At 37.6% G+C, this 14,955-nt stretch overlaps 1 protein-coding gene across 1 annotated transcript in view; it reads left to right on the top strand.

Moving 5' to 3' along the window:
- LOC139142791 (WD and tetratricopeptide repeats protein 1-like) overlaps positions 1 to 14,955 on the top strand; it is a 354,040-nt gene that overhangs the window by 147,790 nt on the left and 191,295 nt on the right. The window lies entirely within an intron of this gene.

Here is a 14,955-nt window from a genome sequence, read left to right as displayed (position 1 = left end):
CGTAAATGAAATGGTGTGGCTGCATCCACATGCAGCAATAGGAGTGCCTTTGTCTCTCACCCCTCATTTCCAACCTGTCCCATCCCTGAAAAAATAGTTTGGTCTTATATTTATAATGTTAATAATTTCTGTATTTGTTAAAATGTGCGCATCTCAAAAACTTTTGATCATAAACATTTTCATTGTTTTTTATAGCTGACCAATCAGTTAACCTGTTTATTTTGAATATTTGCGCATTTTTCCTCAGTATTTGACATTTTCTGAATACCTTTTTATTCAGTTTGTCATTTTCTAAAAGTTTAAATGCTCCATTGTGTGGTCAAGCTTTCCACAAGCATCAAATGTGGTACTTCATATAGGAGGGTCTGCCTCTAGAGGGCGGGCATCATGAACACTCCTGTGTTTGTTGGTTAATTCCTCCACGTAAACTTCTGATTGTACTGTAACATTGAACATGGCCGACGTCCGATTTTCCTGTCTAAAACTTTCACTCATTTTCGTTCATATGACTCTGAAACTCCAGGAAACGATTGGGAAGAAAGGGTTATCTTGAAATATTGAGGTACTCGCCGATATTTTGCAAAATTAAATGAGAAAAATGCAAGGAAAATGCCGACAGGCTTACACAATGACAGTTTTCAGACTCGGAGGCATATGATCATCTCTGCAGATTATGCAACAGGCCCAGATCACGTGAGGCCATGAGGGGATATCCACGCAACTCAGTACCAAAACACTAGCGCTCACAGAGTGAGCAAACACAAAGTGAGTACCCCTAACGTCAGCTCAGTAGTCTGTAATAGATTGTAGTCAACTAAGAAACCTTGGAGAAAGGCTTAACACTGTGGCTATGCCGCTAAGTCCCTTTTGATTTTTGTCATAGCTCAAAATCGTTCTCCCACACCTCAACCTGAGCCATGAACACCCCCCCAGTTTATGATATGACCCATCACAATGGCATGACGTCAACAGATCTTGACAGACGGAAGTCTTGACAGACGGAAGTTCTTGACAGCAGCATATTGGTTTTCAACTCTAATACCTTCTCTGTCTATAAATAGACACGAGAAGGTAAAAATTATGATTATCAGAACTATGTTTCCAGAATTTTGAAATATGGACCGAGTTGTTCTGCGTACAGAAGAAATTTGCTTCAGTTAAGTGAGTGATCTCCTTGTGCACAGATCATGGAGAATTGTGGGTAGCCGCACCTACTGTGCATAGTTCCCTTATTGTAACTCTGTAACTGTAATGTATGTAAGTCCCCCGACGTACCCATTGAAATGTGTAGGACGCCCTCAACCAGTCCCATCTAACTTCATAACTTAGTTAGTACGCAATTTCGTACAGAGGCGGGTTAATCAGACGTAGGTAAGGTAGTAATATACGTGTAACAACAATCTCGGTTCTACTGTGTAATGGTGTAACTTTAGTTGATACTTGACACAGATATACTGGAACCCTGGCAAGGCCAACTTGTTATTCCGTACACATGCATCTAATTAGCATGTCATTATCGGCTACATGGACTGTCTGCCCCCTAATGTGCATAATTAACACGGGTACCTAATTTTCATAAATGCGATATAATATTTGAAATTTATAGTTATCAAATGAAAGGTATTTCCATGTAGAATACAAAACGGATATCCAAAAGGATTTTGAAATTACATAATCAACACGCATATCCAATTTGCATAAATGCGATATAATATTATAAATTTATAGTTAACTTCGCTAAACATACGTTTAAAGTATCGATTGATATATCAATGAAACGTAGTCGCATTTAGAATACTTTGTACTCCTGTTGGGCCTCTTGAAATGAAAGTTCTCGTGGTCGTGCTACGCAACTCTTCAAAATACGGACACATCACTCGAATACGACGCGATCTCGCCCTTACTTCGTGTAATAACCCTTTATCATACATGCATGCTTTGGTTATGACTGTTGTCATACAGACGTGCCGAAATTAGTGACGAAATCAACTTGAAATCGACCTTGCTTCCTCCAGGCTGTACTTATAAAAAGTTGGTTGCTAAGGAGTGATGACAAACTATCACTTCTTGGTATTATTCCGCTGTTGGGCTATTCCACTTCAAAGCAGGGTTTATCGAGCACTTTGAAAGCAAACAATTTAAATATTACGATGTCGACACAGGTTTTCACGATTTGAAGTAGATTTATTTTAGTTTAAAATGACGGTGGATGTAAAAAATAGGCGGAGTTTGTAAAATGGGTGTGTTTTCGTGTTTTGATACATTAACCTCATCCCTACGTGAAAGTTATGAGGCCGCAAAAAAACGGGTCAAAATACTCACGCCACGCCAGCGTTCGATTATTTTATTTTATTTAATACACATATCAACGGGCAACCCACCAACAGATCTGTGAAACAAAAAAGTCACACCATCGCAAGACAAATGTACAAGACAATCATAAAAGTAACACATTACATTAAATTGAAAAAACATACACGAATCAAAAAGGAGAACTGTTAAAAAAGATGGATAAAAATAGTTTTAAAACTACACAGCGTAGAAAAAATATCTATATTACATTTAAAAGAGATATCATTAAAAATACCGTCAATGACGCTGTACCTTCTCTAATGTGTGGCCAGGTCAGGTAATTGGTTGTTGGCATGGAGTTGTTGGTAAATAGTTGATGATGTAGGGGCATGAGGTGGGATATGGACCCAAAGAACCCAAAAGATGATTAAATACATCAATCAAAAAAATTCTAAGCTACAGTATAAACTGCCTAAAGATAGTTCAAAGTGTAAAAAAGTTAAACAATTCAGAAATAGAATTAACAGTCCAAAATAGTAATGACGCACTTCCTTACTGACCTGAGTGCATGTGAAATACACAACCTGGCATCTGTAAATTAAATGTATACCAAGTGATCATTTCCAGTCACTTTTAACTGTTTTTAATGGATTTTCCAAAGAGTCCTGTGGAAATGATGAAAAACGCTTATCTGGTCTTGTGTTTGTATAACCTCATGGCTGATAATTGTCATAGTATTGAAAAAAAATTGAAAGTGAAGAAATTACTTTTTTTAATAGGCATATTTTCCTTGAAATACATGACCGTGTAAAGAATATATGCTAAAAGTGTTTAAGAGTAAATTTCTTTTCAAAAAATAATTTTATTGTGACCAAGGATTTTATTCTTTGAGTTTACAAATTCAAACATTGCAATTTGTTCAATCATCTTGTGCAGTGCAAAATTTATAAAATGACTGAAAAACAAAAAAAATTGGCAGAATTACAGTCTTTGTGATGTAAAATTATGGGTTGAAATCACGATAACTGTTAATCTGTTTGAAGTACTAATATACTATAAGAAAAATTCATGCAGAAACGGTAAAATATATTGTCAGCAATGTAGTGTTAATTTTGACTTACATCAAAATATGCCTTTGCTGGATACCAAATATATAGAGCGAAATATCAGCCATGTTCAGCAAAATCCACACAACAGCATTGATCCTTTTCTAATTTGATTTGATTTGCTTATGTTATCCTTGTATGACAGTCAGTACAATATGGAACTTGAACACAACACAGTGAATAAGTATGCTGTAAATGAAATGGTGTGGCTGCATCCACATGCAGCAATAGGAGTGCCTTTGTCTCTCACCCCTCATTTCCAACCTGTCCCATCCCTGAAAAAATAGTTTGGTCTTATATTATAATGTTAATAATTTCTGTATTTGTTAAAATGTGCGCATCTCAAAAACTTTTGATCATAAACATTTTCATTGTTTTTTATAGCTGACCAATCAGTTAACCTGTTTATTTTGAATATTTGTGCATTTTTCCTCAGTATTTGACATTTTCTGAATACCTTCTTATTCAGTTTGTCATTTTCTAAAAGTTTAAATGCTCCATTGTGTGGTCAAGCTTTCCACAAGCATCAAATGTGGTACTTCATATAACGATGCTGAAGTTAGACTCGGTTTCGGATTCGGTTTCGGATTCAGTTTCGGATTCGGTTTCGGATTCGAGTGACTGAAAAAAATTTCATATTTTCAGCCGGTTTCGTTAAAATGTGGAATACTTTATTTTTCACTTGGAATTTATTTTCGTTGCTTTCGCTGGACACTTTTTCAGCTAAAATAAAATCAAATCAGACTAGACAAAAAGTGAAAATAAGATTACAGTGGAACAATGAAAATATTTTCAGCTGAAATAAATTCCAGTGAAAATAAAATGGACCATAGTACTTCCGTATGCAAAGATAAATACTTGTCATCAAGAACAAGTTTTTAATGGATTACCGGTCGGCATATGTAATATATATTTCACAGCATAAATTGTAGCATGTATTTCATGAAATAAATATTTCACACATAACCATAACTTCTAAGCTTACAGTTCAAAAATACTAAACACTTTCGGCAGTAGAGCAAGAAACTATGGTGCATGTGCATGACTACACAAGTCAAAAGTGTCCACCTCAATTATTAGCATTATGCAGTTAGGACTATTTAAAGACATACAGTCACCTGTAATCTAAATATGCCCATATATGGTCAAAGGGGCGTTCCTTGGTATTCAAAATGCTCATGTGAGGGCGCTGTTTTGTAAAAGCGGCCACCCGCTTAAAATCTGTGATTGGTTAGATTTTCTCTTTCCATTGTAACTGTGGCAAAATTGGAACAGGTGACAGTATACCTTTACGCTAATAGTACTACGCACATTCAAAGAAATGCATTCAATGCAATCTTTATTACACAACATATTAACTGATAGTTTAGTCCGGGAGTTTAGTATAGTACTGAAAGAGTTGTTGATCAACATCAACCAAAACATCAAAGTAATACAAACACATTACACCATGTGACACACATTGTGACAAATAAACAAATTAAAGTATAAATGTTTTTGTAAGTGTTGTTTTCCTCCACTTACTTTCAATTTCGAATTAAAGTGCTTTGAAGTTTTCTGTAATTTCTATTTTTTTTAACCATTTTATTTTATTTTGTAAATAGATGCACACAATTTATGCCGACAGGCAACCCATTAAAACTTGTTCTTGACGACAAGTATTTATCTTTGCAACATACCGAAGTACTATGGACCATTTTATTTTCACTGTAAAATAATCGCAATCATACCAATCCATAATCCAATAACACTAGTCAGAATTCGTAAGACAATAGTTGTAAACATAGACACAAAACAGCACAGAACAGACAGAAATTTATTTCAGCTAAGAATAGATTTTCATTGTTTCACTGTGATATATTTTCACTTTGTCTAGTCTGATTTGATTTGATTTTAGCTGAAAAAAGGTCCAGGGAAAGTAAAGAAAATAAATTCCAAGTGAAAATAAAGTAATCCACATTTTAACAAAATCGGCTGAAAATATAAAATTTCTTTCAGTCACTCGAATCCGAAACCGAATCCGAAACTGAATCCGAAACCGAGTCTAACTTCAGCATCGTCTTCATATAGGAGGGTCTGCCTCTAGAGGGCGGGCATCATGAACACTCCTGTGTTGTTGGTTAATTCCTCCACGCCACGTAAACTTCTGATTGTACTGTAAACATTGAACATGGCAGACGTCCGATTTTCCTGTCTAAAACTTTCACTCATTTTCGTTCATATGACTCTGAAACTCCAGGAAACGATTGGGAAGAAAGGGTTATCTTGAAATATTGAGGCACTCGCCGATATTTTGCAAAATAAATGAGAAAAAATGCAAGGAAAATGCCGACAGGCTTACACAATGACAGTTTTCAGACTCGGAGGCATATGATCATCTCTGCAGATTATGCAACAGGCCCAGATCACGTGAGGCCATGAGGGGATATCCACGCAACTCAGTACCAAACACTAGCGCTCACAGAGTGAGCAAACACAAAGTGAGTACCCCTAACGTCAGCTCAGTAGTCTGTAATAGATTGTAGTCAACTAAGAACCTTGGAGAAAGGCTTAACACTGTGGCTATGCCGCTAAGTCCTTTTGATTTTTGTCATAGCTCAAAATCGTTCTCCACACCTCAACCTGAGCCATGAACACCCCCACCAGTTTATGATATGACCCATCACAATGGCATGACGTCAACGGATCTTGACAGACGGAAGTCTTGACAGACGGAAGTTCTTGACAGCAGCAGCATATTGGTTTTCAACTCTAATACCTTCTCTGTCTATAAATAGACACGAGAAGGTAAAAACAGACATGCATCTGGGCACTGTCGAGAATTTTCTGCAATTAACAGAACACAGGTAGGTCGCAGATCACCGGCCAAACATACACCGCGACCTGTGGCCGGTCCTTCGTATGCTACTCGATGTGCTTTGTCGTCAGCGCATCAAAATGCCCTCCATCAGTTGCCGCAACTACCAGGGATGTTCTCAAATGCACAAATCAGTGGTGGATCGTTCAACTTTACCTTCAACATCACCGGAAATAATTCCCTATCTCAACAGTCTTCGCCTGTATATCACGCGTCGTTGCATCGCCTCCAAACGTCGCCGACCTTCAGTGATCTACTCCGATTCCGATTGAATGATTCGACCGATAACATAATTAGACTTTCTTGTTTTGAAGTTTTACTCATTGTTCTTGTTCCAGTGTACATAAATTTCGATTATAATGATATAAAATATGAACGGTTTCACTTGAAAACATTTTGCAGTGTTTTGTGTGTGTGTGAGTGAGGTTGTTTGAGTGTACCAGCTGAGGGGCGAATAACTCTATTGGTTAAGTAATATCCATCCGCCGACCCCAAGAATTCACTTGTTCGACCATAGTCGTTTGGAGAGCTATTCAGCGCTGGGACTATTCGCCCCATAGACGAGAGTACAGAAGCGAGAAATACCCCAAGTCTGGAAACAGAATGGCTATAAAAACCACGCCATGTCACATTCCGTGTCCGATTTCACTGTGAAAATTAGCAAGTTCATCTATCATGCAACCGTCGATCGTTCCCTACCATTCTAAAAATTCATACCTGATACTTTATCTGATTCAAAAACGCTCGTTTCGTGTGATTTTCGGCCGAATTCGACGCACACCTCGCCAAAACCTGGGGGTGAGCAACATTCCGGTCACCTCACAGTGGACGTTGGGCACCTCCACTTTACTGACGTTAGCGCCGCGTACCTATGAGGGGTGACTTGAAGGTTGTTCATGCCTTATGTTTTGGCGACGTGTCTTCTGAATTCGGCCGAAAATCACACGAAAATTCATACCTGATACTTCATCTGCTTACAAAATGCTCATTTCCTGTGATTTTCGGCCGAGTTCGAGAGACACCTGGCCAAAACATAAGCGTGAGCAACATTCCAGTCATCCCTCATGGGTAGGCGGCGCCAACGTCAGTAAAGTGGAGGTACCCAAGAGGTGACCGGAATGTTGCTCACCCCAAGTTTTGGCGAGGTGTCCGTCGAATTCGGCCGAAAATCACACGAAACGAGCGTTTTGAATCAGAATAAGTATCAGGTATGAAATTTTAGAATGATAGGGAACGATCGACGGTTGCATAACAGATGAACTTGCTAATTTTCACAGTGAAATCGGACACGGAATGTGACATGGCGTGGTTTTTATAGCCATTCTGTTTCCAGACTTGGGGTATTTCTCTCTTCTGTACTCTCGTCTATGGGGCGAATAGTCCCAGCGCTGAATAGCTCTCCAAACGACTGTGGTTCGACGAAGCGTAGTTACTAACGTGTGTAATTTGGGAACAATATGTAATAATAACAGAACTCCATGACCTTGCTTGACGTTTGTGTGTTACGAAAGTTATTTTCACTCGTGATGCGGTGTATCCTTGCTGTATTTTCACTCGCTTCGCTCGTGAAAATACCACAGGCACTCGACCCGTTATCTGCCAAGAGATGAATAAAACATAACTTGATACAACCCTCCCGAGTCTCCTGTCATTCAGTCATAGCACACACTACACCGACCTGACCCTACCCTCGCTACGTCCCATGTATAAATAATAGAAGGTATGAAACTTAACCCACCGAGTCGCACACATCTCAGACCGACAGATTTTTTTCGGCGAGGAAATTTTAACTGAAAATGATCGAATTCCATGAAAAAATTAACATGAAGTAATAGAGTAATAAATTTATTGCTAGAAACTTACCGGCAATTTCAAAACTACTCAACGGAAGAGTTAAAAATCTAGCTACTTTGCTACGACAGGCAGCTCCGATATCGTCCAAAACACGAATTTAACAATTTACCTTTGACCTCTGAGCTCCCATACCGGGCGGCGCCTCTGGTTGGTCTATTTCAGTCACGTGATCGCCGCACACGTCACACAGCCGTCATATTTGCCAGACGACGACTTTCAGATTTTACATTCCGTATGTAGAAAAAGTTAACAATGGCAGAGTACATTTATTGTAAGTGTTTACTTATCATTTCGTGCAAAAATAACGCGATTTTGAGAATATTCATTCCATAAGGGACCGTCTCAGATTGTCGCAGAAGTTCAAAAAGCGAAATTTATTCGTTTAGGGGGGGAGGGGGTTTGACCTCCATTCAATTAGTGAACTTCACTTTCGCACTTTTATTTTGTGATCACAAGTTTTCGTGTGTTTATTTTAAATTACAGAAAAACTGCACACTCGTGCCAACAAATGTGTCACTGTTTCAATCTCGTTTGTACCCCAAACACAATTTACCGATAGGAACATTGTATCCTAAACATTTCATTCAATTATACAAAGACAAAAAGTATCATTTTTTTTAAATGTGCTATTTATAAGCGTCTGCTCTAACCACTAGATGTCTTTATTCTCACTTGTTATGCACCTGGTCATAGTCGTTTTGAATATGATTGAACATGCCTGGGCCCCCTTGTCAAAGTTTCTCGCTTATTTATCGCCCCTACCAAGTACCAATTGCGTGTTCACAAAGACAAAGAACAGCACAAGAGATGCAAAAAGGGAAAGTAAAATAAAATGAAATTTTTATGCGGTAAAATGCCCTGTTAGTACTCAAATCTGATAGATTACTTTAATTGTAATGTGGCGAGGGATATACGTCTTTAGTAGCTATAGCAAAATGCAACATGCAAATGCAACTCTCAGGCAGACATGAACATTTCGCACTTTTGAAGTTTCGTTTAGGGAGAGGGGGGAGGGGGTTTTGATCTTAACGAAAAAATTTCGTTTCTTGAACTTCTGCGACAATCAGAGACGGTCCCTAACGATGGAGGAAAAGTGTATTTTGTATGCGCACCGGGGGAGTCGCACACGAAGTAGTATTCACGCTCAAGCGGCGTTTACACAGTAGGCCTACATCGAAAACGGATTTATTGTACTCGATTTTTTTAATCACTATTTTTTTTATACAATGAGCCTATTTTTTCAGTGGATTACAGAATTAAGAAACGAAATTTGTTTACTAAAAGGACGATATTTGGCTTCATATTGTTACACTTGACTTTAGGCCTAAAGTTTCTTCATGATCCCTGGCCTCAAGGTGAATTGAAAATTAAAATTTACCATGGATTGCAGGATTTTATCGCACCTTAAAGAAGATTTAAAGGGAGTATTACCCCGCCAAGTTATCTACGATGAGTATGTAGGAGGCTGTAGCCCTGAAGACAAACCAATATCATTTAGGGTAGGTTAAGCTATAGCTATATCATCACTCAGAAAAAATAGCTGATAGGCCTAGGCCACTAGGCCTATTTACATTTGTGATGTGAAATGTTGTGTTTAGAGATATTTAAAGACTGATTTCCGAGTTTGTTCTTCTCGTTGATGTTAAATATTTTGTCTTCGTAATCATTTAGTACAAACATGCCTATACTATGGCGCTATCTGTGCCTCGTCTGTTTTTCAGACCTAATAGGCCTAAGTGTTTTATATGCGACATTAACAATCCGCTTGGTAATTTATACTAGGCCCCTATTCTCTATATCAACGGTACGATTTGTATGTAATAGGGTCTATTAGAATTCTGAGAAATGTTTTCATCTATATATAATGATCGATTCCATATGTAACCATCCGTCACATGCATCGCACTGTATCCACTGTTCTCCTTCATTGTATTCGCCATCACATATACTGCAGTAATCGGAGTCATCCTTGTTCCTCTTCGCAGTTGACATTTTCGCTTCTCTCTTTTTTTTACTGGCCGTTTTACGTTTCTTTGTTGTCGATTTATCTTGTATTTCAACAGTATCATTTGAATTTACATTCGACAATCCTTTCGGTCTCATTTCGATTTCTTTCCGATGTGCTGTGGTTGTTTTCTTGCCAAGTTTGGTCAGTAACTTTTTCCGATACTGATTGTCAGCAACTTTACAGTACCTTTTGATGACATCTTGATATAATGCAAAAATGCCAGCAGAACCCCTACCTCCAAATAATTGACACCATTCTTCTCTAAGTGTTTCGTCATCAAGGATAATCTTTTCAACCTGGTCTATGACGGATTCACCGAAGACATGAAAAGCGCCAACGCTTTCTAATTCTAGTCGTTTTCGTTCGACGGACTTAAAAAAATCAAAACATGGGTCCGAAATGTGGACAAGCGAATGTCTAATATTTGTCTTCTTATTGTCTCATCCAATGTGGATTTTTCAGTTGTCGTGTCTATTATTGTGGTTTCGCTTACTTCCAACAAGTCAAGAAGTTCAAGTCGACTCTTTGAACAATTATATTTCTGCCTGTTTTTGCTATACAGATTAGTTTTCAGTGTTTTCGTTGTTGTAGCTTTGGATTTTGCGATACATCTCCCACCGAGATAACGGAGTTTGGAAAGTCCGTATTGCGATGGCTCGGTAACTTTTGTCGAAAGGTGTTGTTCCTGTTTACGCATGATTTTCTCGGCGTGATATTTGAATATTTCTGTTTTTTGCTGTCGGTCAAGAAGATAAATGATGCAAACTCATCCGTATTTGGATTGTGGCCAAGGAGACTACACATATCGTTACGAATTGGTGACGCAGACGAAGTAAATTTAATATATGATGTAAACGATGCCGTTACTTCTCTTGTTTCTTTTTGACGCCTGGGTTTGAAATCGCTGACTATTTTATCACCAACCTTTTCACAGAAATATCGTAGTTTCTCAGGATTTTTATGAAATATGGCGAAGAAAATCCCTTCTCCTGAGTTCCAGATCGGTATCTGTAGATACTCTTCTACGAGTTTAGTGACCACGTCGAAATAACACATCTCATTTATTTCATTTCCAGATCGAATGTCATCAATCCCAGTTGATGTCGAGGGAGTCGCTTCATCAGTTGATCCTGTATGGTGAAGAGATGTTAAATAAATATGGGTCAACATAAATACTATCCACAACTCTGTGCGTGTGTCTGTCTGTCTAGATCTGTCTGTCTGTATGTATGTATGTATGTATGTATGTATGTATGTATGTATGTACGTACATATCGTTCATATATATACAAAAAATGTATATATATATATATATATATATATATATATATATATATATATATATATATATATATTAAAGCATAAAGTCTGTTCATCGTGAAAATAACGTTATACACTACTGTGGTATTGTCAAAATCTTAGTCTGTATATGGGACTATGTGCCCTTGAAGCAGGTGATCATTATGGTCTCCTCCCTCAAGGGCACATAGTCCCATGCCGTGGCGGTAATTTTTTAATTACATGACTCTCTGCCATATGCGCGATCTGTTCATGTTATATGCGCGATCCTATATTTTCGCTTTATTCATTCCCATAACTTTTTCTTCTTCTCGACAGAAAAATAAGTCAAAAATACTTTCGATGGTGGATTTACTAGATATCGTCCATTGAAAATAGTACCAGTTGAATTTCAGTTCAATGACTATTTTTTTCCACTACATCATCAATAAATTAAATTTGCTTGAACACACACACACACACACACACACACACACACACACACACACACATATATATATATGTTTGGGTAACAATCACCTTGTCTTAACAGCATATCGGGCTCTTTCCATTCCTCCTCACTGAAATCAGTGTCATTCTTGTTCATCATCATTATCATCACCTTCATCATCATCATCATCATCATCATCTCGTCGTCGTCGTCGTCGTCGTCGTCTGTTCGTTGTGTCTGCGCCGGCGCTAATGGTATTGATATCTTTTCATTGTTGTATTCAATTCCTGTAAAGAAAATTCCAATGCTTGTGACTAATTATTGACCATTATATATTGCTCCAATAATGTAGTCTTTTTATCTTTTTTTTTATTTTTAATAATACTGTGAAAACGATATGTTGAATGTGCTTTCTTATGATTAAAAAAAGTCAACAAAGAAAACAACGTTATTTGACGTACTTTGTGAATAGCAACAAGATTTGTCTTCTAACACTTCTTGTACTGGTCTATTATAAAAGTTGATAACGTCGTTACTCTGTGGAATGCATTTCCTCTTTTCATAATTGACAATTCTTAGGGAATCGAGAGATTTTACTCTCCCGATTCCCACACTCAACTGGCCAGCCTTGAAGATTCTTCTGGCATCCATTTCAACATTCTCCATCGTTTGGCCTATAAATGAAAAATATTAAGATGTAGGCCTAAACAATGTAAACTTGTTTACCATTACCTCGAACACAATCACGACGATGGCTTTTAATTTACTTCAGTTCTATTTTCTATTGAGATAAAGACCTCGAAAATCCGACTGTGTCTGGCAAATGTAACTTCTTTAGAAGGACATGGTGTTGAATTTTATTCACGAAAAAATGCTGTTTTTCTTTTATTTTCGACACGCAATAGAAATGAGTGTAAAATAACGCAATTCAGATACTCAGATTCTGAAATATATGGTACTCCAGGGTTTGCTGGCCTATATTAATTCATATATTTGAAAAGAATGCTACAGCCAGGGTTCCACGCTACCTTAATTCTATTGCTAATAAACTCACCTTGTGCTTTGTGATAAGTCAGAGCGAAACAAAGTTTCAAAGGAATCTGATGTCTGCTTGCAGCTATTGTCTTTGTTTCTGGTATATAGTGAGTAAACCGAGACCTTGAAAGAAAAGAAAACAAGGTTTCTATAAGTGATAGAACGTGGATATTTGAGAACAGTATCAATAAATTGATGTATTGCATATGAAAACATTATTTTAAGCGATAATTCATAATTTTTGAATATAACAGCTGTAACTTTGACTAGTTTTTGAGTCTTGACTAGAATTAAATTCTCAACGACAATAATGCCAACTGAACACATATAGGCTGTGTTGATAAGTGAACTGGGTATGATAAGAATTTATTGATTTGAATCGGGAACTGTAGTTGATACATACACTGTCTATCTACCGTGGATAGAGAGCCCATGATACACAGAATAAAATTACTGAAAAGATAGCCAAAAGTTACATCTATTGGATCTTTAAATTGAAAGTGTAGCTATTGACATATTACCAATTCAAGGGTAATGGTAATATTTGTGTGATTGTTAAACGGATTCAGCCAGACGACGGAGAGTGACGTTGATATCGTGGTTTATTATCGGATGTGGGTTAAAACAAAAGGATGATTAGCACCCACACACCGAGCGTCATGGCTTGCCTATTGTTCGCGAATGTTGGCGGAAAAGTTTGAAATAAGAAAAATTCGTCTTACAGTAAATAAGTGCCTAAATCCCGAATAAGTTAAGTCAGGATTATGACACTATAATGAAATATTCACAATAGTGCCTACCTTAAATAACCTCCATTGGCGAAAGCAACCAGAACATGGTCTTCTTCCATTGTCTTAACTGTGCCACGTAAACCATTTACGATACCAGGAGCAAGATTTTTTAGTAGCATCACTGGGCACCCGACTTTGAGGCACAATGTTTTAGGCACAATATAATGTTTAAAGTATGACGTCAGACCTGAGAAAGATATGAAAGGGAAACGTCAAAGAGCAAGTAGTTATGTGAATATCCAAATCTAGTAGTTCAAATTGAAATAATTAGACTTTAATAATTGCCTTAAATTATAGAAATAAATAGACTAGGCTTAATTCAAAGGGTGGATTTAAGGGCTGACTTCATAGTTTTGTATGTTGCTGCAGTATGTAAACGTGAGTACTGCTATAGCAATGTAACATTTCATACCGTCATCTTCTGATTTATACATCTTTAAGTCTCCCGGATAATCCATTAACCTTTCCGCATTGAACATGTCAACCTCTAGGTTTGTAGCGAAGAGATATAGTGGCGATATATCTGGTCCTAATGGTCTTGATAACTGTCGCAATATTTTGTCAGTTTCATCACTGACATCACCAATCGCCGTTTCCCGGACAATATGAATCAGTCGTGTATCGCTCTGGCGGTATACTTTAGTAAGATTTACATGGTGGAATTTCTCGAATATTTTTGAATGGAAGCAGAAATCTCCATCATCTCCGTATCGAGGATTGGCCACGGGCGGCAACTGAAAGAAATCGCCACTGGCGATAACTTGAATCCCTCCAAATGTTATAGGACTGTCTCTAATCTTGCGGCATAGCTCTTCAACCTGTTCAAATATCGTTTTGCTAATCTGTCGGGGGATTAATGCAGAATTATAATTTTTATGTTGCATGATTACAAGATTTTAAAAGAAAATTGATGTAGGCCTACACACTTACTCGTAATAGTGTCATAACGTTAATGAACGTCAGGAACGGGTGTCCACCGGTGGTTCATTCGTAACTCTGATGGGAGCTTATTAGTTTGTGTCAAGGTAGATTTGATATAGTTATTAGACTAACAAATGTGAACATCCTTACCATTGAAATTTCGTCTATCATTACGATATCTGCTGATTGAATCCTGTGTTTCGGTTTCGCAAATGTTGGGTCCGTTGTAAGTAGCTGTACCAACTCCTGTGTCAAATATCTGCCGTCCTGTCAGGAAAATAAGCAAGACAGTATTTGTAATAAATCAATACCACTAACATTTATCTGGTAAAATCGTAGTCGGTATGATAAGGAACATGCGC

Source organism: Ptychodera flava, chromosome 10 (assembly GCF_041260155.1).
Source record: "Ptychodera flava strain L36383 chromosome 10, AS_Pfla_20210202, whole genome shotgun sequence".
NCBI classification, from domain to species: Eukaryota; Metazoa; Hemichordata; class Enteropneusta; family Ptychoderidae; genus Ptychodera; species Ptychodera flava.
Note: the sequence above shows the minus strand (reverse complement) of the source record. Positions and strands in the feature narration are given on the sequence as shown.